The following is a 24,004-nucleotide window of genomic DNA, read 5'->3' as shown; positions in this document are numbered from 1 at the left end:
GGAGCAGGGGAGGGGTGGGCACACGGCCGCAGACAGCTTGATGGGTCTGTTGGCCGTGGGAATCCCTTCTTGGTAGGAGGATGGCGACTTCGGCAGAGGGATCTGCAGGTGTTTGTCCCTGCTTGAAAGGCTGGAGACAAAAGTCTTTAACGCGGGTGGTATTTATATATTTTATGTGCTGTAACTGATACAAAGCTGATTTGTGTATTTCCACGTATATAATACAGTATGTCCAATATATACGAAACAATCTTGCTGTGTTTTTCAACACAGTATTTAAGAACTGTACTCGTTTGCGTTACCCCCTGCGCTGCCGTGGTCCCAGCCGGACGAGTTGCCCGCTGTGGCAGCAGTAGGGGAGTCTGAGCTGACTTTCGCGGAGGCAATGCTACTGAAGTAGGAGAAAGCAAACTGCTCGGCTCCGTTTTAGAAACAAAGGTGACAGCCAGATGGGTTCCTTGAGTACTGATGAGCAGATTTGTTAAAAAAAAAAAACACCCTCCTGATTCCTTAAAGAAATATGGCATATGCAGAATTGCATCCTGTATTTGCATGTGAGTATAAGGGAGTAAATTTGCTGCTGTTTGCTTGCTGTTGCTTTGTTAGTTCTGCGCCCCATAAATTTTGAGCTGATTTCAAACAAATGAAACAGAGGGTTAAAGCTTGAGATATTAATTCTCAAAGAAAGAACATTCCTCTAAGTTCTGTGAACATAGCTGGGTGGGGGAGAATGTACTTATGTGCAAAAAGGAAAAACATGCATCATATATTTCAACCATTAATATTGGAATATCAGCATTGGGCAGAAGGGTTGTGGGTCTGTTGGGAACTGAGTGTCCAGGAACTGGAAAAGTCCCACTTTTAATCCAAATGTATATTCCTATAGGATTCAGCAGTGTCCAATAAGGAGCTGATCTCACTTGAAGCCTGTCATGGTAGACACGCATATTTATCTTCTCTTTGGATTCTCTGATGCTCTGTTTAAGACTAGCCTGAAGCTTTGGTATAATTCGGTTAAAAAATCTGACAGTCATGAGATGCAATTCCCTAGGAAATGAGGCTTCATACATGTCATTGCCTACAAAACTGTTGGTCTTATCTGCACTTCCCTTTGCCTTTGTGTAGCCAATATGCTTAGGCGTGCCTTTTTCTGGCTGGTGTCATGAACAGGTAATTTCTGTAATACAGAGATGAAAAGCAGCTCCTTGAGGCTGCAGACAGTTAATGAGTGCATGAAGGAAATGATTTATAGTGTAGGCTGAGTTACGTGTTACGTACTTTGCTGAGACTAACTCTCAGCTGGGCTATCTCCTTTGCTTCTCTTGCATAAACTACTAGGCAGTTCGTAAGTAGGAATTTGCTTGTGGAAGCAGCTCCTGGTAAGGATGCAGAGACTATCATTTCATATTGCTGCTGCCTTAGTGTTATCATTTTCTCAGACAGCTTCTTTGGAAGATTGATCATTGATCTCCCCCTTCCCCATGCCAGACATAATGCAGTGGTCTTTTAAGACTCTTTTTGGCAGTCATCTTTACTAAGTTGAAAACTTGAGTTCGCATAATTTTGGAATTTTTTCTTTGACAGTGTTGACAACATCATCAGCTTTTAACTGAATATATTGTTTCATGAACCCAGGCTGAATGAAATGGGACCAGGCGTATCACTTCCAGCTGTTCACCCTGTCTGTTTGTTGCCTGGCTGATACTGTGCTGGTGGCAGGCATAGCTGCGTTGCATATGAAGCAGGTAGTCCGTGCAGCTTGCAGGCTGCCTCTGTGCAGCTCAGAACCTGTGCTGATCTATATTACTATTTTGATCTGTACACTGGATTGCCTTTATGCATGACTCAGCTTCCTGTCACGGTAGCTGCCACCTCTGTGAAAGCTGAAATGGACAGATGCCTCAGAGTGGTAATCTCTTCTGCTGTCCGGCTTCAATCTGTTTGTGTTTGGGGCTCAATGTCCTAGGCTTTAGCACCCGTGAATATAAAATGCTGGGAATGAGGCTGAAATGGAGAGGATAAAGAAATGACTACAGAGAAACTAATTTATTGCTTTACCTGAGACTTTATCAGTATAAAAGCACTCTGGGTGAACTCAGCTGGGAGATTAGTTGGTAGCTTTTCTTAAATTAAAAATATTTTGTTAATTTAACAAATTAAAACAATATGAAAAAATGTTATGTAAACAAAAATAAAAATCATGACTAGGATTCTTCTGTGTTCATTCTAAGCATACATCAAAATTACCCTGTTTCACATTGAATAACATGCTTTTAAAATTGTTCATTTAGAAGTGATATGTTAGAATCAGTGTCTGTATTTGAGTCCCACACTAGTTATGTGGAAGCTGCCTGGGTGGTAGATGGCAGAGCATTGCCTGAAGGCATGATCCCCAAACTTTCACCCTGACTTTATTGTACTTGGCAGCTGATCTATGGTGTCTGTCAATAAAGCTAATGCAGGAAGTATCCTTTTGTCAGACAGGAGTAAAACCAGATCTGTAATTCTGCAAGTGACTTCATATAAACATGGCTTGATCCTGAAAATCAAGGAGTCTGCATAGTAACAGGGAATCTTTGCACATACTCACTTCTTATGTATTTTTCCCCCTTTCAACCTAATGTTACTTGGTTATCATTCTGTCTTTATTTGCTCCAAGTTTAAATGAAGGAACAGAATGCATTCCTTGGTAAAACACATGAGTAAAGTCAAGTTATTCCTGATGGCCTGATCCTGCTGTAATTCAAACAGAGTACTGCTTTATTTCTTGACTAGTTCCACAGGAAGTGGTACTGAAGGTAGGAAGAACAGTTCAGTAGTCCTGATTCAAATCCATCGTGATCCGTAAAAAATGCACCAAGTTGTTTGGCTTAAACCCAGCATGATAAGGGTTTGCAAATTAAAACAGACTTTCTGAGACATGTCATCCTGAGTCAAGTTGTTTAAAAATGAGCATTACAGATCAGTTCTAATATGTTAAAGAGCTTGGGAAGTAACCTGGGTGATGTGCTATAGGCAGTTAACTATGAGAAACACTTATTCTGTCTGCAGGCTAAATTTAAGTTCTTGTTCATATGTGTTTTAATATTTCAATATATAGTGGGGTGTGCAAAAACACTTGGTAGTAGTTCGATATCAGTCTCACTGCTATCAGAGGAGACAGGCTCAGTACTTCTGTTGAAGGCATACCTGTAGCTGGCACTTTTGTAAAACATATACCAAATAAGTGACAGGGTCACAACAGTTGAGGGGTTTTATTTATATCTTTCAAGTGAAGCGTTTTGCCCTGCACTAAAAAACAGGCACTGCGGTATATAGCTGAAATACCCATCAGTCCTCCTCAGATGTTTAGAGCCTGGTTCTGCTAGGGGCTGTGTGTTCAGCCTTGCTATTGTCTTCATTCCAAACCAGTAACTATTTGCAGGAGTTGGGAAGGCAAAGTTTTAAGATCAGGTCAAAAATCAAGGCTTAAGGGTCAGCAAATTGACCAGAATCTTGCTGTTCGTGTAGAAGTTAAAAGACTCCTGTGTAGAGTTACATCATCTGATGAAATACTAACTCAAAGCTGAGTGTTACTTTGCTGCTCCCCAGCAAGCTGGCCCAGTTTTACAAGCAGGCGACGAAGGCAGTTGCCTAGAGCGACAGACAAAAGGAGGCAATAAAATCACATTCTAAGCAAGAACGAGACCCCGTGACTCTGTGCCTGTTTTTGCCGGTTTAATGAGGACTCAGTGCATTCCCCAGGCACCATTCTCCTCAAGGTGCTGATGTGCTGAGACTGAGCAAGCTCCTTACTACAGGAGCCATGGCCATGGTTTGAACATCCCATCTATTTGTGCTTGTCTCTACTTCAACTTGCTGCTGCTTAAACTGAGTGGAGAAACTTTATATGCTCCTCCTCTGCTCCTTTTTCTTGACAGTGCTGTATTACTTTTGCCAAAATGCTTGGATTGGCAGGAGAGCAGGGACAGATGTGCTGAGACTAGAGAGCTCACAAATTCATGCTTCACTAAAAAAACCCCTGTTATTATTAGCCTTGCAAATTAGGGATGACAGGCTGCTGAGACTTACTGAGTTTATATTTATGTCAAGAAACTCATTGCAAGAAGTAAGACATATCTTAGTAAATCTTACATGGGTACTGGATTGCTATAAGGATCTTTTACAGCCATCTCAGGGCTCAGTTAACACTGTTATTAAATTTCCTATTCTTTTCTTTCTTTGCCTCTGTCTTTTGGTTCTTTTACTCAGAGTTCAGATTGAAATGCAGGAGACGTGGAGTTTTTCTTCAGACTCAGATGTTTATTATTTCTTATCTATAGTGCAGCTGCACAGGATGTGCCTCTAAGTTAACATGGTGAAAATGGCCCCAGAGTTCTACCTTCTTAAAGCCCAAACTACCCAATTATGGAATGTCAACTAATTTATTTTTACTTATAATCCAATAACTAATCATTCATGTTCCACACTGCAGGTTTTTTGTACCAGTACCAGATCACCCAGGCTTGTGAAGAAGAAGGAAGAAGAAAGAACTAACCTACACCCAAAATCTTCTATCCTGTTACATGTATATCCCAGAAACCTAAATTTTCTACATCTCTACATATTCCACCCAGTGATATAACAAACTTCTTTTTTAATTACACAGCAACAATCTCAGTGCTATCACATAATTTGGGAAGCCTTTCCCAAAGCCCCAGGTCAGATGCAGTGCGCTTTTGAGGATCACTGCCTGTCAGCACTGAAAGACTGAAATTCTCTGAACCCAGGGTTCCAACACACTGCTTGATGTAGGCTTCCATTTTCCACCCAGTTTTGAGTGCTAAAAATGTTTCCTGCCTTTGCTCCACTGCATGTGCTCTGACACTTCTAGACTTTTGGGAAGGATCTCTTCTGTGCTCTGAATAGGTTGCTGTATTAGGCTTTGCTAATAGATAGACTTGGTGGAGACTTCAGTATCACTGACAATATGGTTAACAAGCTGTAACAGAGTACCTTTCTGGAATGACAGTCATTTTGCCCTACTGCTTTTTAGAGGAGCTGCTTGGAGCAGCAGAGTTTTGTGAGCTGACTGCAGGGACTGAGGTGACGCTGCGTTGGTTTGCTCTAGGTTCACAGTTGGTTTGTCATGTTGTCCAAAGGCATGCACTGAAAGCATTGGTAGGTCAGCCTTCACCACACATCAAGGTCTGTAATAGAAAGAAAGGAAATGCATATGGATTACAAAAAGGAGACAATTTTGTCTCCTCAGAAGTAATAAGAATTTGGAAAACTACTACGTTTCTTTAGACTTTGTAACTTCAGTCAATCCCTGTGTCATCAAAAGGAGATTTATGGGAGGGAGATTATCCCACATTGGCCCACTGGAATGTTCTTACTCTTTGTAACACTTACATTACTACGTTCAAAAGGGGGTGCTAAACTTGGGTCTCATAAAACAAGGACAAGTTTGAGTTTCTGTATTTTTAATCCAGGAATACATTTTTCTTGTGGCTGAGCCTGTAATAAAATTCTGCTAACTTCTCCATATTCTTTGCACAATTTCATAATGATTTTTTTTTCATTTTCCCTTTTGATATTTTACTATTGAATATACAGTAATGGGATATGTGTTAGGTTTTCAAATCACTTTCACAAATGCTAAGGAGAGGACTCCAGCCTAGAATGTGATTTCCAAATATGGATGGATAAGAACAATCCTGTCTTTTAGGAGCTGTCAAGCAATGTGATTATGCACCTATGCAATATACAGATTATTTTGTATTTCAAGGAAAAGAGAGAGGTTAATACCTGATTGGGTTTGTACCATTGTAAGCACAGCTGTACTTCATTTCCACCTCCAAGTTCCAGTTATTTTATTCTAAATCCTGCATCACTGGGAATCTGCCTTGACCCCTGGAATGACAATCGACTGGAAATTGAAGAGGTCTACACCCTGGTTTTTTTTTGTTGTTTGTTTGTTTGTTTAGGTTTTTTGGTGTGGCTGTTTTTTGTTTTTTATTTTTTTAATGTCCTTTAGAAATTTTCTGTTTTCTTTGAAACTGAGCAAGGCAAACATAGCCTTTTCTGTAATGTTGTAAGTGGCTACACCGCATCTATAATTTTATCTCATGTGATTCTTGATTAAAAGGTTCTTCAGACCTAAAATAACATGATTAAATTTCTTTTTTTTTGTGTGTGTGTGTGTGTCAGTTTCTACTGGAAGATTAAAAGAAGCCCTTTTATTTCATGCAGAGTTAGAGTTCTCTTGCACATGTATGTAGGTGTACACTCCCCAAGCACAGGTGCATACACACATGTACATGCTCAAAAGACACACAAGGACGTATGGATAAATAAAATCACATGGAATATGCAGCAATAAGATTTCCATGTTAGTCATTCAAATTTGCCCATATGCCTTTAAATTTTACCCTGTTGCACATAAGCATTATGGCAACCTATAATTAACTGACCCAGTATTCTGTTTTACAATCCCTTCTCATAACTCAGTGCAGAAAAGAGGGGTGTTCATTTAATGAACAGTTTTCAGCTCTTTGTCAGGGTGTGTTTGGAGGCAGGCTTGCAGGTCACCATCAATACCCTGTTAGAAGCAGGTTTTTTACTTTTGAAGTCTCCCATATAATTTCCTAAGTTAGTATATAAGCACTTCCAAAAGCTGAGTAACAGCCAAGCCAGAAGAAGTTTCATGTTTCATTATTGAAGCAAACTTGTTCCACTAAAGCACAGGAAAACTAACACCTAAAGTATCAATTAATTTTGGATGCCCTCTCTGAGATAGCAAGGACTGCATTTTTTCAGAGTAGCTGGTATTAGATACTGAGTACAAGACATGATTTTTATCAGCTTTGGTTGTAACTGAGAGTGTTCAGTGTTTTTGTATATCAACTTTAGGACTTCCAAGTCAGGTTGTCAGAAAATGAAGAACCTAGAATTAATGACCACCCCTGAAAATTTAAATTACTTAATTAGCATCATAGGAAATCTGGGGCGGAAGCCAGGACAAAATGTCATTCCCTCCCCCTCTGCAATGTTCACTTTCTTAGCTGTGAAAGTGGTTCTTTCCTGTAATTCCTTGCCTCATTCCTAACCTCAGCTAAAAATAAATTTGCAATCTGCTTTATTTTATGGTCCTGCATCATCCTTAAAGGTAGTTACAATAAAATAGGAAAAATATGCTCTCAAGTGCTTTTAACTTACTCATCCCACCCTCTGAGTCTTCTCACATACCTTAGTCTGCTTCCCCAGACTTCATCCTACTCTATTCTCCATTTCTTTATCCCATTCTGCTTGTCTTAACCAGTTCTTTCATATGTTTCCCAGATTCCTGTCCAATGTGTCTGTCTCTTTCCATTGCCCAACACCTGCTTTTCCCCTCTTCCAGCTACAGGTCCTAATCTCCAATTTCACTCTTTTCATGCAATTGGAGTGTCTGTCTGTTGTTACTCCCTCTCCCTCCCCTGCCTTGTCCTCATTTTTTGGCCAGCCACTCACTTTTAGCTCATCTTTCCCTGTGCTTTCTAGGGTTCACGACTTCCCTTAGCTGTTTTGAGCTTCTCTTTTCCCCAGTTGCCCATTTTACATATTCCTCCCTTTCCCCAAGGGCAGTGGGGAGGCCCCTGCTGCTCTCTGACAGACACTTCTCCTAGGACAGTGAAAAGGAGCTTTAGTGTTCTGGAATATATACTGGTAGTGGTGACAAGCGTGGTAAAGTCCCATATGATGAGAACATTTGAGATGGACCTAAAGGCTTCTGGGTCTAGAAGTTGTTTATGGTGGCAAAGAAGATGCTCATATTCCCTCTGAGGAAATGCAATCCAAATACAAACCAGAAAGTAAAGGAAGAGGAGGGACAGAAGGCTGAGATGTTTCTCTGCGAGTCTGTCCAAGTTTCTGTGTCACTGCTTTTGCATAGATTGTTGTGGGAAGGAATCTTGGAATCATCTGAAACAGAAATTAGGGAGAGGCTGAGCCTAGGGAGTATGTACATGTCTGCAGCTGAGTTAAGAGAGGCCCATCTGCTGTGCAGGGTTTCATGAGTGTTTTCTTCTCCTCAGTGAACTATACTTACTGCACAAGTGGCAAGTGAATTTTAGATGCATAAGTCAAAATATTCATGTTGCAAGGTTGCTGCTGAATAAAATTTAACAATCTGATTTTACATTTGTGTCTGTGTGTATATATTTACTTATTTGTGCACATTACATGGAAAATAAAATCACTGCGTTCTGATGTGTTTGTGCTAATAGAAAATGATGCCATTTACACTCCATTGTTAATGTGATTTTATGTGATTTATTGACATGGAAGTTTATTTTGGACATATGAAGACCTGGGAGAGTAGGATTATAGTAACAACAATAATTTGTCTTTTTAATGCTAAGAATGAAATAAAGAAAAAAAAGAAAAAAACTTGCTAAGCTTTGTTTAACCTTCAGGGGTTCTGGAAAAGCAGCTGTCACTTTTTAAAATCTTGTTTAGTATATGCCATCATTTTTCATCTGGATCCCGTGTTGATACTGCAGCTGTGCTGGAGGAAAAGGAAGCTTCCACCTTTCCGAGTCCAGAACAATGTACTCAATCTTGGAGACAAGCACTGAGAACAAAAGGGAGTGTGCTTGCATGGATCTGATTATTCTGGCACAGAAGTGGTGGCAGTGGATTTCTGTGTCTAGTCTACTGTTGCTAATAGTGATTTCTGTAAGCTGATGGAGCACAGAGTACCTTATTACCAAATGCCTTCAAAGACATGTTTTGCAATCATTGCCATGTCACAGTTGTACAGTGCTGTGCTCTGAAGTGTTCTGAAGGCCCTTAGGCAGCCTTAATGTAAAAACATTTGCTGAAGAGCCATGAAGACAACTATCATCATCCAAGGGTGAATTTTAATTCAAAATAATCTTTATCCACAAATAAAATCTGTAATTTGGTTCATTGCTTCAGTAAAATGATTTTTTTTTTTTACAGAAGCAAGAATAGTTTAGTCTGTTCTTGGCAGTTAATCATATTTGCTGAGCTATTTAAATAATTCAGTAACTCCCTCTCATGAGTTAAATGCATTGCTTATTGTAGGGAATGACATCATTACTGCCCTTTCGTCAATGTAGGTGCGTATAAACCAGCAGATGCAAAAATAGAATAATAGAATCATCAAGGTTGGAAGCGACCTTTAAGATCATCAAGTCCAACCATCCACCCAGCACTGCCCCTGTAACCCCTAAACCACATCACCCCGTGTCAGATCCAGATGCGTCTTGAACACCTCCAGGGATGTGACTCTGCCACATCCATGGGCAACCTATTCCAATACCTGACTACCCTAACAGTGAAAAATTTTTTCTAGTATCTAATCTGAATCTCTCATCTCAGTTTAAGGTAATTTCCTTTAGTCCTCTCACTGTAGGAACGGCAGAAGAGACCAGCCCCCACCTCCCTACAACCCCCTTTCAAGTACTTGTAGAGAGCAATGAGGTCCACCCTGAGCCTCCTCCAGGCTGAACAAACCCAGCTCCCTCAGCTGTTCCTCATAAGACAAAACATGTCCTATGAGGAACAGCAAAAATGTTTCAGGGCTCCCAGTTCTATAGTCATTGAAGGTTGCTGTCAGGGTGAGATCATGTACCAGCCCCTTTTCTGCACTGCTTTTTTTCAGAAGAAAATCTGCCTGTTTGGGCTGGATGGGAGCAGCAGCAGGCACCAGGCAGAGACAAGTGCCCTGACACTCACTGTCTGCTTCACTCCAGGCACCAACCTCTGACTCAATCTTTGCCAAATTCTCTGTGAGCAGGTAAGTGTGCCGAGCATGCCATTTGATATTTCCTATCAGTTGAGCTGTCTGATGGGTGCGATCACTCCTTTTTTAGTCTTCCTGTGTAAGAGAGTTGGCAGATGCTCTTCCAAGAGACGTGGTTTTCTCTTGTTTGTCTGGATGCCAACTGAAACCAGTTGGACAGCTTTAAATCCTTTATAAAAACAACTATGTAAAAGCTTTGCTTTAAGGTGTCCAACTACCCACAAAAAAATCTAAAAATAATAAATTCCCTCTTCTTCAGAATTAGAGCTTGTTCTCCCAGTAGGAGTGTGTGAACTTGCTTTATTGACTTTTTTTTGTAGCCGTCTTCTATTGACAGAAGTGAGGCCTGAAGATGTGAAGGGACAGTTCAGGCATATCTGGGGAACACAACCCCAGATTCTTGAGTCTCAGTTGAGGTGGCTGGTTTTACTCCTTTTCTGTTAAAAAAAAAAAAAGGAATCCCAATTCATTTGTTCAAGAAAGCATAAAAATATGTGAAAGATGAGGAGAATTGTCTTCCTTTGAGGACGTGAGTACTCACACCTGGTGATTTCAGTAGGAGACAGAGCACAGCTAGAACCGGGGTGAAGCACATACAGTTAAACAAATTACTAAATCTGAGTCAGGAAGACGATTCTCTCCAGGCCACACAGGGCATTGAGTGCATTTGCCCCACAAATTCTCATGCCTACAGTATTTATGTGTCTTTGTAGTGCATACTGCACTATGCAGGCTTCAGTTTGCTACTGCATGCTGAAAAATGTGTAATGGTGTTTTATAATAAGCAGCCAAGTAAAATGGATTTCCTTTAGGTTTTCTTTGCCCCAAATATATGTTATGTATTCTCTTCAACTTACTGACAGAATTGTCTACTGAATGAGGCATGGTCAAGGTGTCAGGATTTAACTCCCAGACCTGTCAACATTTGCAATGACTAAACAAGTTAATTAGGATTACCTCATCTGAGAAATTTAAGGATATAATTCCAGGTGATCATGATGCATCTTTGGCTGTTGCTGAATCCTTAGTTCCATAATTGCTAATTTAGGTCATTCAGCCTTATGGTTTCTGAGAGCCTCCTTCCTCAGAAAATAATTCTTTGCAAGGATATGCAGAAGCTAGGGAGTCAAAGCTGCAGCTGATGACTGAATGGGTTTAACAGTAAGTTTATATGCATCATTTCCTCATTAGTAAGCTGTGAGGGAGCTGAGACAAGCTGTAGTATCTCCTCACCTTGCAGGAATGATGGAAGTATTAGAAATCATGAGAAAAACATAAGCACAAGACCTTCCAGGTTGCACTGGCTGTCCACTACAAATTTCAGTAGTTGTGATCCTTCAAATGAAAGAACTTCATTTAAAAAATTGAAATAATCTAATTTACCAAATCAGGATTTGGCCAGGACAATGGACTTGAGTTTATTAGTCTTGAGAGGACTACTTTTGGTACTGTCGTAACACAACTGCATAAGACATCATTTAACTCCTCACCTGGAAAATAGCATTTCAACCCACATTCTGTGTTAAATTCAACTTGTGGCATTGAATCACTGAGAGCAGATAGGTGTTACAAGTTACCATGGCACCTCCTTGGTGGTTTCCACTTCATGGTTCCCTTGAGCAGCAGTATCTTTTGAATTTTTCACAACACTGCATCCTGGAATGGTGTGTTTGTATTGTGTTCCTTTTTCAATTTTTGTTTTCAGGTATAAAACAAAAACTGAATTTTTGAGATTGAATGTTTTTCTTTGAAGACAGAAACTTGAGGTGTGAAACATTAGCAGCTCATAGCAGGTGCTGGGGCTATTTGCATTGCTGGGTCTGTCCACCACTGCAGCACTGCTTGGCAAGTAATGTGGCTGCAGTTTGGCAGTATTTTGGGACGTCAGCAGCACAGAGGTTTCTTGACATGGGTGTGACCTGTATTTAGGAATGAATTAAAGTTTCATTCTTCATATTAAAGGTGTTATAGAGGTTGCTTGCTGTTCTCCAAGGGAGATGGGCAGCTGAGCTGTTCAGAAGATAAAAGCACACTGCTGGATAATCTGTTGAGCAAATAACTGTCTGTGCCTTTAGAGTGCAGCAATATCATGATTGTTCAGAGAAAGCAGCACTGAAAATGTCTGACAATGGTTAATTCTCACAAACTTTAATCTCATAAATTTATTACTCACAGACAATTATGTATCACAGGGAAATGTATAAAGCTGTTTACTTTTGTACTCCTAAGGGCTTTTGGGACATTTTGAAACAGTATAGAAATAGATGGCACCTTATAGCTGTCACATTTCAGAGTCTTGCTGTGTTTTTGGGACACACTAAGATGATCAATGACAATATTTTTTTTTGGCCATATAGATTCAGCTCCCTTCAGTCCTCACATCTGCCTCTCCAACTGGGGCTGACTTCCATCTCTGTCAGGATGTGCTGCAACTCAAGGAGGATTTTCATTATGTACACTCAAATGGCCATTTCTTCAACAGACGTTATTTTCTCTGAAATTCTGTTTTCTTGGACCCTGCAGGAAAGCATTGGAGTGAGAGATACAATGAATTATTTATTGGAGTGACGGGGTCAGATATGTGGCAATAGTGTATTTCAAAACAGTACAAAACAGTGTGCAGTGAATAGCAGCAGTTTGATGTGATTTTCTGCTTATAGTGGCTTTTCAGTCTCTAAGAACTGAAATTGAGAGTATATATTGAAGTGGATGTTGGAGTATTTTCCATGGCATGTGCTTTATGTGTTCTTAAAGCTCAAGGCTTGGGGAATGCTCTTGTTCTGTCTGCAGTGTCTGGCTTGGTACAGGCAGGCATTCAGCTCTGCCTGTGGCTTCCAGAGCAGCCCACAACAGAGGAAGAGGAAGAACTGCAGGAAAACAAGTTGTGGGAAATCCAAGCATTCAGGAAAAGAGTGTCTGGACCTGGAACATTCTTGTGGACTCCTCAGTGAGAAGGACACTTGGGAGGACATGCAGGGGAGGATCCTGTCTGTGGTCTACTGGGGAAGGATAGCACAGGAGGTGTTATAATCCAATTACTGCGATTATTAGATTATTAGATTATTGCCTGAATTAAGGTGCAAACAAGACCATATGCCAATGTCAATAGTAAGGATTTTATTTAACAGTTAATATGAAGAAGAGAGAGGTAGAAAGAATTAGGGAAAAGAGAGAGTCGGGGAGAGAGAGTGAGAGAAAGACAGATTAAGTAGAAAGATAATCGCCACATCTGCAGATCCAGTAGTGTCCTACTGGTCCTCTTCTGGTCTTCTCAGTGGTGAGGATCCCACAAAACAGAGTTCAATGAGTTAGGATATGTTCAGGTGCAGGTGGGTACGCCCAAGCCCCTTCCGTGGGAGGAGTTTTACATTTTCTTTTCCAACACTGGATCTGTTGCAACATTTGTGGATTGTGTGCAGTCCTCTGGTGGAAGGCCTCAGAAATTCATCTGAGGGGCACTTCAGGGGTCTTTGATGGGTTATGACCATTCTGAGACTTGACAGATGCCTCTCATTTGAATGTGATCTTCCCTTGGGGTGGTGGGGAGTTTCACAACCAAGCTAGTTTATGTAAGAGTACACAACTGGCGTCATAAAAAGAACCATCTGCAGGGTCTGCTTCTTATCTGGCCCAAAACTCAGCTTGTAGTCTCTGTTGGTGGATGTTCACACCCTCTGTCTTATGCAGACCAGAGGTTTTGCCTTCACACCCCCAAAAACTCTCCTGCTCCTTCTCAGTTCATGGGGAAGAGTGTGGAAACCCAGACTCAGCAAAAGAGTCTGTGGCTTATAGCCTCCTCCAGCCTTGTTTACATCTTTTTAGACCTGAGATAATTGGTCTACAGTACCACCTTTATTTTATCTCAAGTTCCTGTCAGGTGGCTTAACTTCCCCAAATCCAGGAGGCATACTGGATACATACACCCCGGGGAGGATGGGCTTTGGTGGTACAGATGAGCAGTTGCTTCTTTGCACGCTTTGCTACAGTGGACAAAGTCCTCTGGTGATCTTAACAGTGTTTAAGAATTATGATTTTTGAGTCCTGTTACAGGAGGCCAAAGAGTGCACACTGTTGGGAGGGTTCCTGGGAAATAGTGAAGGAGGTCAGGTTGTCTGTCCATGGGAAGAGACAGCTTTCCATTGATTTAATAGGCTAAGTCTTCAGTGCTACATAGAGAACATACTCCTATTCTCCTGATATTTGTCTGGAGCTGGTGGCAGAGGATGACTTGTAAGCTTTATCAGAGGCTACTGGGCCTTGATATGACAGGAAAAAGGGAGTCCTGGAATATGTATTTACTTGGATCAGCCAATTTGCTCATTTGTCTAGAATGTTAATTATTCCCTGTGGGAAAAAAAAACCAAACCAAAAAACCAAAACCATATTTGAAGACACTGTAAATCCAGGTAGCACACAGCTGTCATTTATTTTTCACGAGAAAAAAAGAAAGGTCTATATTTGTTCTTCAGCAGTCTTTTCACTTTCCTTCTTTTAAAGCACAATGACAGTTAATGATTAATAGACAGTGCTGCCAGCAGGAAGCCAGCATAAGTGTGGAGGAAGTCTAAATAATTGAAGTGAAAAGGTGACAGAGGCAGCCATTAGTTCTTCTGGATAAGAAATTCTTCATTGCCTGTCTATTTGCCCAAATGAAAGGGAAAATCTAGCATTTGAGCAGCACAGTCTTTAGACTTCATTATGCACTTCTCTTGGGAACAAAAGAAACAACCAGGATTAGTCTTTTTAAATTAATAGAAATTGGTGCAAAATCCCCTCATTTTTAATTGTGTCACAACACGTTACTGGGCTTGCAACATAACCAGCTTGTCAGAAGTAACTGGGCAGCATTCCAGAAACAAATACCCTACAGCAGAATGAATGTTATAACACTGGACACTTGCCTTCACAGAGTGGCTCCCCTCCGAGACATCCTGGTGGTCACAGGGGACCCTGTGTACTTGCACAGGAGGCTGGTAATTTTTAGGACTGAGCAAAACAAGGTGGCAAATGTTGAGCAGAAAGCTAGCTTCAGTAGTTTCACCAAACCCAAAGTTTTCCAAAACAAACAAAAAATAAAATAAATACAAACTAATAATTAAAGAAAATAAAAAGAACAAGCTTTTGTTTGTTTTCTGAATTGTGCCTTCTGGAACTCTGTGTCATGGGCTTATATGGACTCTGTGTCATGGAGAATATTATTGCATGTTCTTACAGGAAGAATGAGGATCCTTTCCAGCATTTTTTGAACAAACTGCGGATTACTGTCTCATCTGACACTTTGCATAGTTTCCTTTAATTTCTAGTCATAATTTAATAAGGGTCGTATCACAGGCTATCCTATCTTCTATAGAAAAAGTTTTCTAGAGGAACTGTTAAATGTGCTTGTTTAACTTGTGATGTAAAATGAGAGGGTGGAAGCAGCAGTTACATCCAGCTCTAGATAGCATCACATCTTGGACAAAGCTCTCCAGGCCTGTGAGGTGATTGCAGCAGCAGCAGTGATGCCCTGTGCCATGAAAGGGAGGTGTGCTGCCTTTCCCTTTGGTGTGACAGCTGAGTTTTCTGTCACCTGTGGTGTTCTGGGAAAAAGCTGTGGTAGCAGGTATGAAGAGAACCATTCAGCAAAGTAAATTTGAGGTCCTGGACTGTGGCAGGTTTTCTTGAAGAGTTTGTCTGCTACTATCCTCCCTCTTCATGAGGTCTTGATGCCTCTACTCAGCCCTGGTGAGCCCTCATGTAGAGTGCTGTATCCAGTTCTGGGCTCCTCAGTACAAGAGGGATATGGATCTCCTGAAGTGAGTCCAGGAGATAGTGAAGGGCTATGAAGATGATTAAGGAACTGGGGCATCTCTCTTGTGAGGAAAGGCTGAGGCAGCTGGGTGTGCTCAGCCTTGAGACGAGATGACTGAGATGGGACCTCATGAATGTGTATAAGGATCTGAAGAGAGGGTGTCAAGAGGATGGAGCCTGGCTCAGAGGTGCCAAGCAATAGGACAAGAGGCAATGGGCAGAAACTGATGCACGGGAAGTTCCACCTGAATATAAGGAAGATTTTCTTTAAAGTTCAGGTGACTGAGCACTGGCACAGGTTGCCCAGAGAGGTTGTGCAATGTTGTTGTGGAGTCTCCTTCTCTGGAGACATTCAAAACCCATCTTCACACAATCCTGAGTAACATACTCTAGGATGACCCTGTTTGAGCATGGAGGTTGGACCAGATGACTTCCAGTGACCCCCTCCAACCTTACCTGTTCTGTGATTCTGTGATTCTGTGATTCTGTGATCTGGAATTAATTTTTAACATTTTTTGTCCAGGATCTCCTGAAAGTTTAAAAAAAAAAAATCTATAAAAATACAAGGAGATCTGCCAAGCATAAGCTTGCACTCAGTATTCTGGAGAAGAGGCTATTTTCATTGCACAGCTTTTTTCTGTACTGGAATTTGGGTATTTACACATGTTCACTAAGTGCTTGTCAAATGGAAAGTCTGTGATTTTGTATAACATTAATGGCTCTTCACAGCTAAAGTTGTATGTCTGCTTGAAGTAAAAAACATAAAGGAGGCTAGTAGAGGTTACTGCCCTTTTAAAGGAGTTTTAAATGAAGGGGAATCACAAATGTATGTTTGATTCTTTTTGCAGAGGAGTTTTTTTGCAGAGGAGTTAATAGTATGAACAAAGGCTGAAGAGAGAAACTGGAGTTAAAGGACTTTGAGAACATAAGATAGTACCAATTCCTTGTATGTCCAATGAGAAGGCAAGATGCAAAAAGAGAGAAAAAGTAGAAGTAAAGTAGCAAGCAAAGTCAAGCCAGAGAATGTTATGGAGGAGGGAAGAGGCTGAGGCAGGAGAAAGATGGTTGAATGCACAGGAGTAGGAAGAGCTCCACAGTCCAGACTCAGAAACATTTAGCTTATTACAGACAACCCTTATGCTATGTCATGAATGAAAGTCAATGATATATTCTGTTGCTTATTTAAATGTGAAAGATCTATAATAGTATTTCCTGGAGGTATTTTGCCTTCAGAAACTCAGGATGTAGCAGCCACCTTCTCACAGTGACAGTCAGTGTAGGAAACTGCAGAGAGGCCATGTCCTGATCCCACCACTATTTCCCATCTGGTAAGGTTGAGATAATTTTCCTTTCCCTGCTTAAAAGTGTTGCAGCAAAAGGCAGTTGCAGGAAGATACCAGAGCAGTTCCCAAGGGAAGGGTCTTAGAGAGGGGTTATAGAAGGATGTGAGGAAAAAAAGCACTTTGAAGGATGAAAGACAGAGGGGAGCCCAAGGACCTAACCTGGGAACATCCAGGTATTAAAGAGGGGGCACATCTAGTATTGATGGAGAGTGAATTGAAGACTTCTGTTGAATTGAGTTTTCTGAAGCAAATCTCACGTGTTTACTGTGATCTTCTAGAGGAGGTGGAATATAACTATTTCTTTTGAGCGACATATTTTTATGCATATAATTTGTGTATTTAAACTATTACAGCAGTTCTAATGCTATTCCTAACAGAGCTAAATTACAGAAGAGAGGCTTCATTTTTATTCATCAAATAACACATGGTAAGTTTTCAGGGAGACTGGGGGAAAAGTAAAAATCATAAGTGATCTGTTTTGGTTGCTACTGCTGTTATGTTTCTTTTCTAATCCTGAGGTTTTTTCCTACCATTTTAATATCTTTGAATTTGTTACATTATTTCTAAATATAGAACAGATGAAAACTGCAGGAAATATCTGTAAGATTGCTTACATATTATACTTTTTGAGGATAGTTTTCATTAAAACCCCACTGTATTTACAAAAAAACTCAGAAGCTGATTTATTAAGTTTCCTGGGCACTCTGCAGTTCTCAATAGATATTTTCCTGAGCTCCTCTGACTTCTGTAAGTCTCTCCTCATTTTGCACAGGAAATACTGATATATCAACCAGCTTGCTTAAGCTGATGAGAAAGTCTGTGTTAGAGGTAGGTACTACCAGATTTCAAATCCCAAACTAGTATTTTAAATGCACATTTTAAACAGGTCATTGCTCAGATGGATCATCATAGTAATTTCAATTTGACTTCCTCACATGAATCTGATTGAAGTGATATTTTCAGCGCATCAGTATACTTAACTCATTCTATTATCTTGTGCTTTTTTGAGGTAGAAAAGGTGCTGCAGGTGCCTTCTACTTCCATTTTTTCAGTTGGCTTGCAAAGAGTTTAATCAGGTTTTATTCACTGAAGAGTATCTCCATCTAAAGAGTTCTCTTACTTACAGAAAGGTCAATGAAATCATAAGGGAACCATCAATGCTTCCATTCCACATCCATGCTGTAAAGTTTAAAGATGCTCCTATTCTATCTGCTAGCAAGAACTCCCTCTACATTTCTCAGAAGCAAAGGAGAGTCTTTTTCTCTGTTTAGTGGAAAATATCTGTCTTTCAAGCTCTCAGCTCTAGAATTAGACTAAGTGGGCCTAAGTGTAGGCTTTTCAAGATCCACTGCTCAGGTACCTGTACAGGCATTAATACAGTGTTAGTAAGCAAGGTCACTGATGAAGGCTGGGTCCTTACCCTCTGTAACAATATGATGATGGAAATTTTTTTTCAGATAAGAACTGGACTGGAACCATTTTATTTTCAAAAGTTACCAAGTAAATTGTTTTAAAACATTATTATTTTTTTCAAAATTAAAAATGCTTGCTACACTTTGGAGATACTCTATGAACATCTAACCCTTGTCTAATTCATGTTGGCTGGTAATGGCCTTGTCTAATTCTTGTTGGCCAGGTGCTGAATTCACTGAGTGGTGGTCTAAAATTCCAGGGTTTGTCTTGGATAGAGGTAGGGGTTTTAGATTGCCAGATCTGCTGCAGAGCCAGAGTATTGGGTTATTTATCAAAAGATCCACCCTGAAAATGTGGACCTTGAAAGAGCTGTGCTTCTGTCTTTGGGAAGGTCCTGGCGACAGGCACACCATTGAGGGATTTTGATTCCATTATAGGCTCCACAACCTAGAACACCCAGGCCTAGAATACTCAAGCATTTGGCAAAAGATTGTCAAGTCCAAGACATTTTTAATAAAGGTTTGTGTTCCACACATTGACATTTTCTGACAAGTATTCATCAGAACATTTCCACTGAATTTAATTCCTAAGTAACAGAAGCCATAAAATTTCCCCAAGCAGTCCTCAACAATAGGATGTATTTGGGTCAAACTACAGCATGCATCTCCAGTGCTAAATTAATATCCTCTTTGCTATTGTTAGTCCAGGCAGCTCATAGCTAGTCAAAGCACAAGATAAGCTGATATTAAAAATTGCTGAGCAGTGGCTAAGATGAACAGAGAAGTGTTGGTATGTCATGTAATTATCTTGATATGTGAGGAGGCTCTGTTATTGCTTATTCAACTTACATATTTTATATAGGGAAAGCCACTGTACTATGACTTTGGGCTCATTTACATGCCTTTGTCTAGTCAGAATTAAATGCAAATTTCATGAGAAAAGTAATCTTGAAATGTCCAACAAAAAGGATTCAGATTGTCGAGATAGAATAGAGCTTATGAACAAGGATGATTCTCTATTGATTTAATTATAAATGGTGTGGGCAATAATTTAAACATGTTTCCTTAAAGAACCTAAAATCAGATTTAAAAAATATTCTTACAGTAGATACCTGTAGGTTTTCTTACAGGTAGGATTTAAGCTTAAGTTCCATATTGTATTATCACCACCATATGGATTATCTTCCACTCACCCACCTAGACACCACAAACTGTTGGTGACAACGTCTGGAGCTCCTGCTCTGATTCCATGCTAGATTATTTTAAAATAGAGATAGCAACGTTTCAGACTTACTGTCCATGGATTTGACTCTTCTGTGGGAGCACAGTCTGACATAATAGTACAGCTCCTTTACTGCATTGCTGGAGGGATAAGATTTTTAACACCTGTTCAGATATGAATGATACATTTGCTTCTCATATCTCTACACTGAAAACTCATTTTGCTCTGAAGATAAAGGCAGTTCCATCTGTCAAATCACCAAACACCCCCATTTCCACCCAGGAACCTGCTGACCCCTCAGAAGCAACCCATTCCTCCCAAACTCAAATCATCTGGTTCCAGATGAAACAGGTCCGTGCACTGGAGCAAAAAAACTACATGCATGCCCTGGCTACCACATTTTCAAATTTCCCCTAATATGTCAATCTGTTTAGAACAGAGTAGTTGTAGCTCTCCTGTGGGAGGAAAAAGTATTCAAGCTTTTTACAAGAAGAATGTCAGCCTTATTAAGAGGTTACAGAACAGAACAGAAAAGGTTTATTTCGTACCCAGAGAGCAAGTCACAAATATGAAGGAGGCCAAATGCCAGGTGAAAAACAACCTGGCTTGATCTCAAGTTAGTTTTTATACTCCGTGTCATATTTTTCATTGTGTGCTTGGAAGACTCCAAATCTAGTATGTGGTAACACTGCATGCTCTGGTAGGTACATATGAATTGGGATTGGGATACAGGTAATGCACAGAGACCAGCAGTGGGGAAGGGCATATAATCCCAATGCTAAGGAAAATGTGTTTCTTGAACATACACTGGAGTATGTTCTGTGTGTAGCAGGCCAGAACAAGTCATCCATACATTATATAAAAATTCCTGCTAGGGAGATATTCAGTCTTTAGAAGTAATTGATACTTAGAAGTCCAGAAAGCAGAATTTAAGAGGCTACAAGAATGTTTCATTCTCTTAGGAATGTATTTGCTGTTATAAAATCAAATCCTTCATGCTGACACTCAAGTTTCTTTCATGATTTTTCTACTCTAAAAAAAATTTTGGCTGAGGGTTTTGTTTAGAAGTCAGAAAGCTCTGCGGAAGACAGGAAAAAAAAGGCATTGGCAAACTAGCTACTGTAAGATAAATCATACTGTACAGATCTTCTGTAAAAAATTGGCTCCAGAACTTAATGTGCTCCTTAAATTAGGTCTGTAGTAGAAAGTAAAATTGTTTGCACTATGAACAAATTAATTAATATCCTGTTCTCTGGGATTTGCCTGTTGTGGGAGTAATTCTTCAGTGTCAGTTTAGCCACAATATTTATATGTGTCTGTACACCTCTTCTGAGAGAGAGCTGGTAATCCATCCTGTTAAAAGTTTAAATACTTCTTTGATACTAAAATATTTTTCTTTATTCCATAAATATCTGGTGCCACTGAAGTAGGATATACTGCCTAATGTGACAGAGCTATAAACTTGGAGCCAATGGGTGATGTCAAAGTGAGCCTTTGCAAAGCAATTAATGTGATAAAACTTTTAGAAACACATTCTATAGGCTTATAAAAAGATCTGTCAGCATTGCAGATACCTGGCAAGAGTTTTCAATTCCTACAGTTGGCTTTAACAGTTATAATGGGTAATTTTTAAAATGTTTCAGGAACTTTTAGCAGTGCTGATGCCAGCAGAGTAGTGAATATGGTACTGCGTAGAACAAGCACTTCTCTGAGAATTTATCCACCCAGCATTTATGTCTTGACCCCAAACCCCAGCTGCACTGGCCTCTGCAGGGACTGAGCCTTTTAGATTTACCTGAAATGGAATTATAGATTAACTAGGAACTTAGTCTCTGCTTAACCATGACTCTTCTGAAGAGGAAGAAGGGGACCTTCTTTTGAGAGGGTCTCATTAAGTTCAGTGGATGCTGGTTCAAAGTCTGTGCCTCATCTCTTCCCTTCATGCCCCCATCCTAACACCTAAACCCCAGGCTAAGTATGGCAGATGGGCAAAATGGCCTCTCTGATTTTTCTTGCAATGGGTTTTGTATAGTCAGGAGAACATATATCTCAGACTTGTTAAAATAAAACACAGCATGTCAGTAAAAGTAGCATCATTCTGGTAACTGTATTCACATACTAATAAATGCACCGTGCACTTGCTTCATACTAAAATAGAAGGATCATTTTAATTTGGTCTTCTCATTTACTTTTCTCTTCTTAGTATTGGCCAGAGGAGTAAATATGTTCTTTCTTCATCAAGCAGAAATTCAACAGAAGTAAACTTAAATGGTGTTTGAACGCTCTGTATTTACCTTGTACGATTTTACATGAAGAAAAATATGTGGATTATATCACTGTCAGATTGCTGTCCTGTGTAAGACTTGAGGACAAGTTGGATCAAGGTAATATTTGTAAAATACAAAACAAATGTTATTTCTAACGCATGCTGATATTTATTGAGATCTTGCAGAGTAATCATTGGATTTAATTCAGTATACAGGTCTGTGATAAAAACAACAGCAACAGCAGCAATTCTTGCACTGCTGCTCTTGCTGCTTTGGGGATTTTAACAATATTACAGAACAATTGCCACAGAAGAGAAAAAGCTTGGAGTACTCAAATTGTGACATTGCACCAGAAGAAAATAAAAAGAAATTGGCAACTTTTTATAAATCAATCTTACATTTCAGTTGGAGGGGAAAAAAGGGTCTTCACATGGTTCAGTATTTATTTGATGTGCTATGTATTTAAAGGGGCATTTAAATACTATTCATGATATATAATTTGTTTAGAATATAAGACGCCACCCCAACTGGTGTTACTCTTTGACAGTCTAGGTGTATTTCTGAATTGAAACTCTTAAAACTCACTATTTTTTTTTATTTTGTGATTTTGGCTTCTGTAGAAGACTCGGTATAATTTAGGTTTTTTCTTTTATTTTTTATGTCACACCAACGTACCTTAAAACATACACTGGTATGACATAAAGGATCTATTAATGACTTTTGGATGAATGAATTTTAACTCAATAACTATGGTGTGTCATTTTCCAGCTGATAAGTCAAAATTTGTGCTATTTAGTTCACCAAGAGGTGGCAGCCTTCACTCAAGTCCCTCCAGACTTGTCTGCTACAGGTTGACGAGATGTGTACCCGGCATGGACAATGGTTGGTGAGTATCTGGAGATGGATCCTCAGACTCTCTCAATGTGATTGGTATTCTGTATTATTGATTTGATAATAACTAGGAAAAGACAAAATGTGTGTCAGTTAATGTTTGTTTGCTAGTTATAGTTCTTTCTGTGCAGCTTGTATGGAAAAGCTAACATGAATTTTAGGTAGGATTTTTGTGGGTTAGTTTTCTAAAAGTCAGATATCCAGTTTAAACAATCATTTGGGCTCTCTTCATTCACGATGAGAGAAAATCTCTACTGACTCTATATTGCATCCTGAGAGGCTTTAGGAGATATGAATTGAATAGCTGGTTAAACATGCCCATCTCTCCCTGCAGACTGTGGAGGAAACTGAGGTAACTAGTTTAGAGTAGGTCTGAAATTGAAGAACGAAAGTGAGATGTCCTGAATATTTGTGTCTTTAAATTCTATCTGAAGGCAAGCATTAATTTTCATATTTCTTCTAAGGTCTTGCGGGCATGTATGTGAATGAAAGAAACATAAACAAAATATTCCTGAATATCCCTGCTGGTCTTCATTGCTTCCTACTTATATTAAAAAGAGATGGTGAGAAAAAGCACATCCCAATTTTTCTGGACATTTTGCACCTTTGAGAAGACAATGTTTTGATTATTTTGTGAAGATTCTATGAAATTTATAGCTAAATAAAGTTTCTAAAACATTATTAAGGCCAAAGAGTATCTGGGATGGGACTATATATCGTGAGATTTTGATTCCTTATATTTTGTGTTGTGCAACATGCAACAGCTTTGATTTTAGATTTTCTGACCTATGAGGATGACTACTGATAGAAACCAGATTGAGATATGATGCTCTGTTTGTGATTTAATCTCCCATATGCCTTTTGAAAGCAGATAAGTAATTTCCATCATCATTTGCATTAATAAAATTCTGGAAAAACATGTTGGAGAGTGATTTCTCTCTTGGTCATAACTGTTCTTGACATTTGCAGAATTCCTTTGGTAGCTGAAACAGAAACATCACAGATGAAGCCATGGAAGAGCAGAAGAGTTGGCACAGATAATCCAGATGCAGTGACTATAAGAATAATGCAGCTATGTGGGTATGCTGCCAGCGTCTCATTAGATCACAACACTCTTCCCCTGTTTCTGTGACCTCCACTGACACTGTGCTATCACAAATTACTGGCTTTCATGTCATTCTGGAGGTCCTTGGAAAAGATTTAAAACACAGTAGTTGCCAGTTTTTAAAGTGCTCCCCCATTCCCCAGTTTTAATACTAGCAGTTTTGAGGAAAGTAGTTTATTTT

At 39.7% G+C, this 24,004-nt stretch overlaps 1 long non-coding RNA gene across 1 annotated transcript; it reads left to right on the top strand.

Moving 5' to 3' along the window:
• The first annotated feature begins 6 nt into the window (after positions 1-6).
• On the top strand, positions 7-23,631 carry LOC108449158. Its single transcript, XR_001865292.1, has 4 exons — positions 7-9,787; positions 21,764-21,944; positions 22,596-22,713; positions 23,183-23,631. It is a non-coding gene; the product is annotated as an uncharacterized LOC108449158 (long non-coding RNA).
• The last annotated feature ends 373 nt before the right edge of the window (positions 23,632-24,004 follow it).

This window comes from Corvus brachyrhynchos, unplaced genomic scaffold (assembly GCF_000691975.1).
Source record: "Corvus brachyrhynchos isolate BGI_N302 unplaced genomic scaffold, ASM69197v1 scaffold17, whole genome shotgun sequence".
Lineage (NCBI taxonomy): Eukaryota > Metazoa > Chordata > Aves > Passeriformes > Corvidae > Corvus > Corvus brachyrhynchos.
This window is presented reverse-complemented; position numbering and strand designations above follow the sequence as displayed.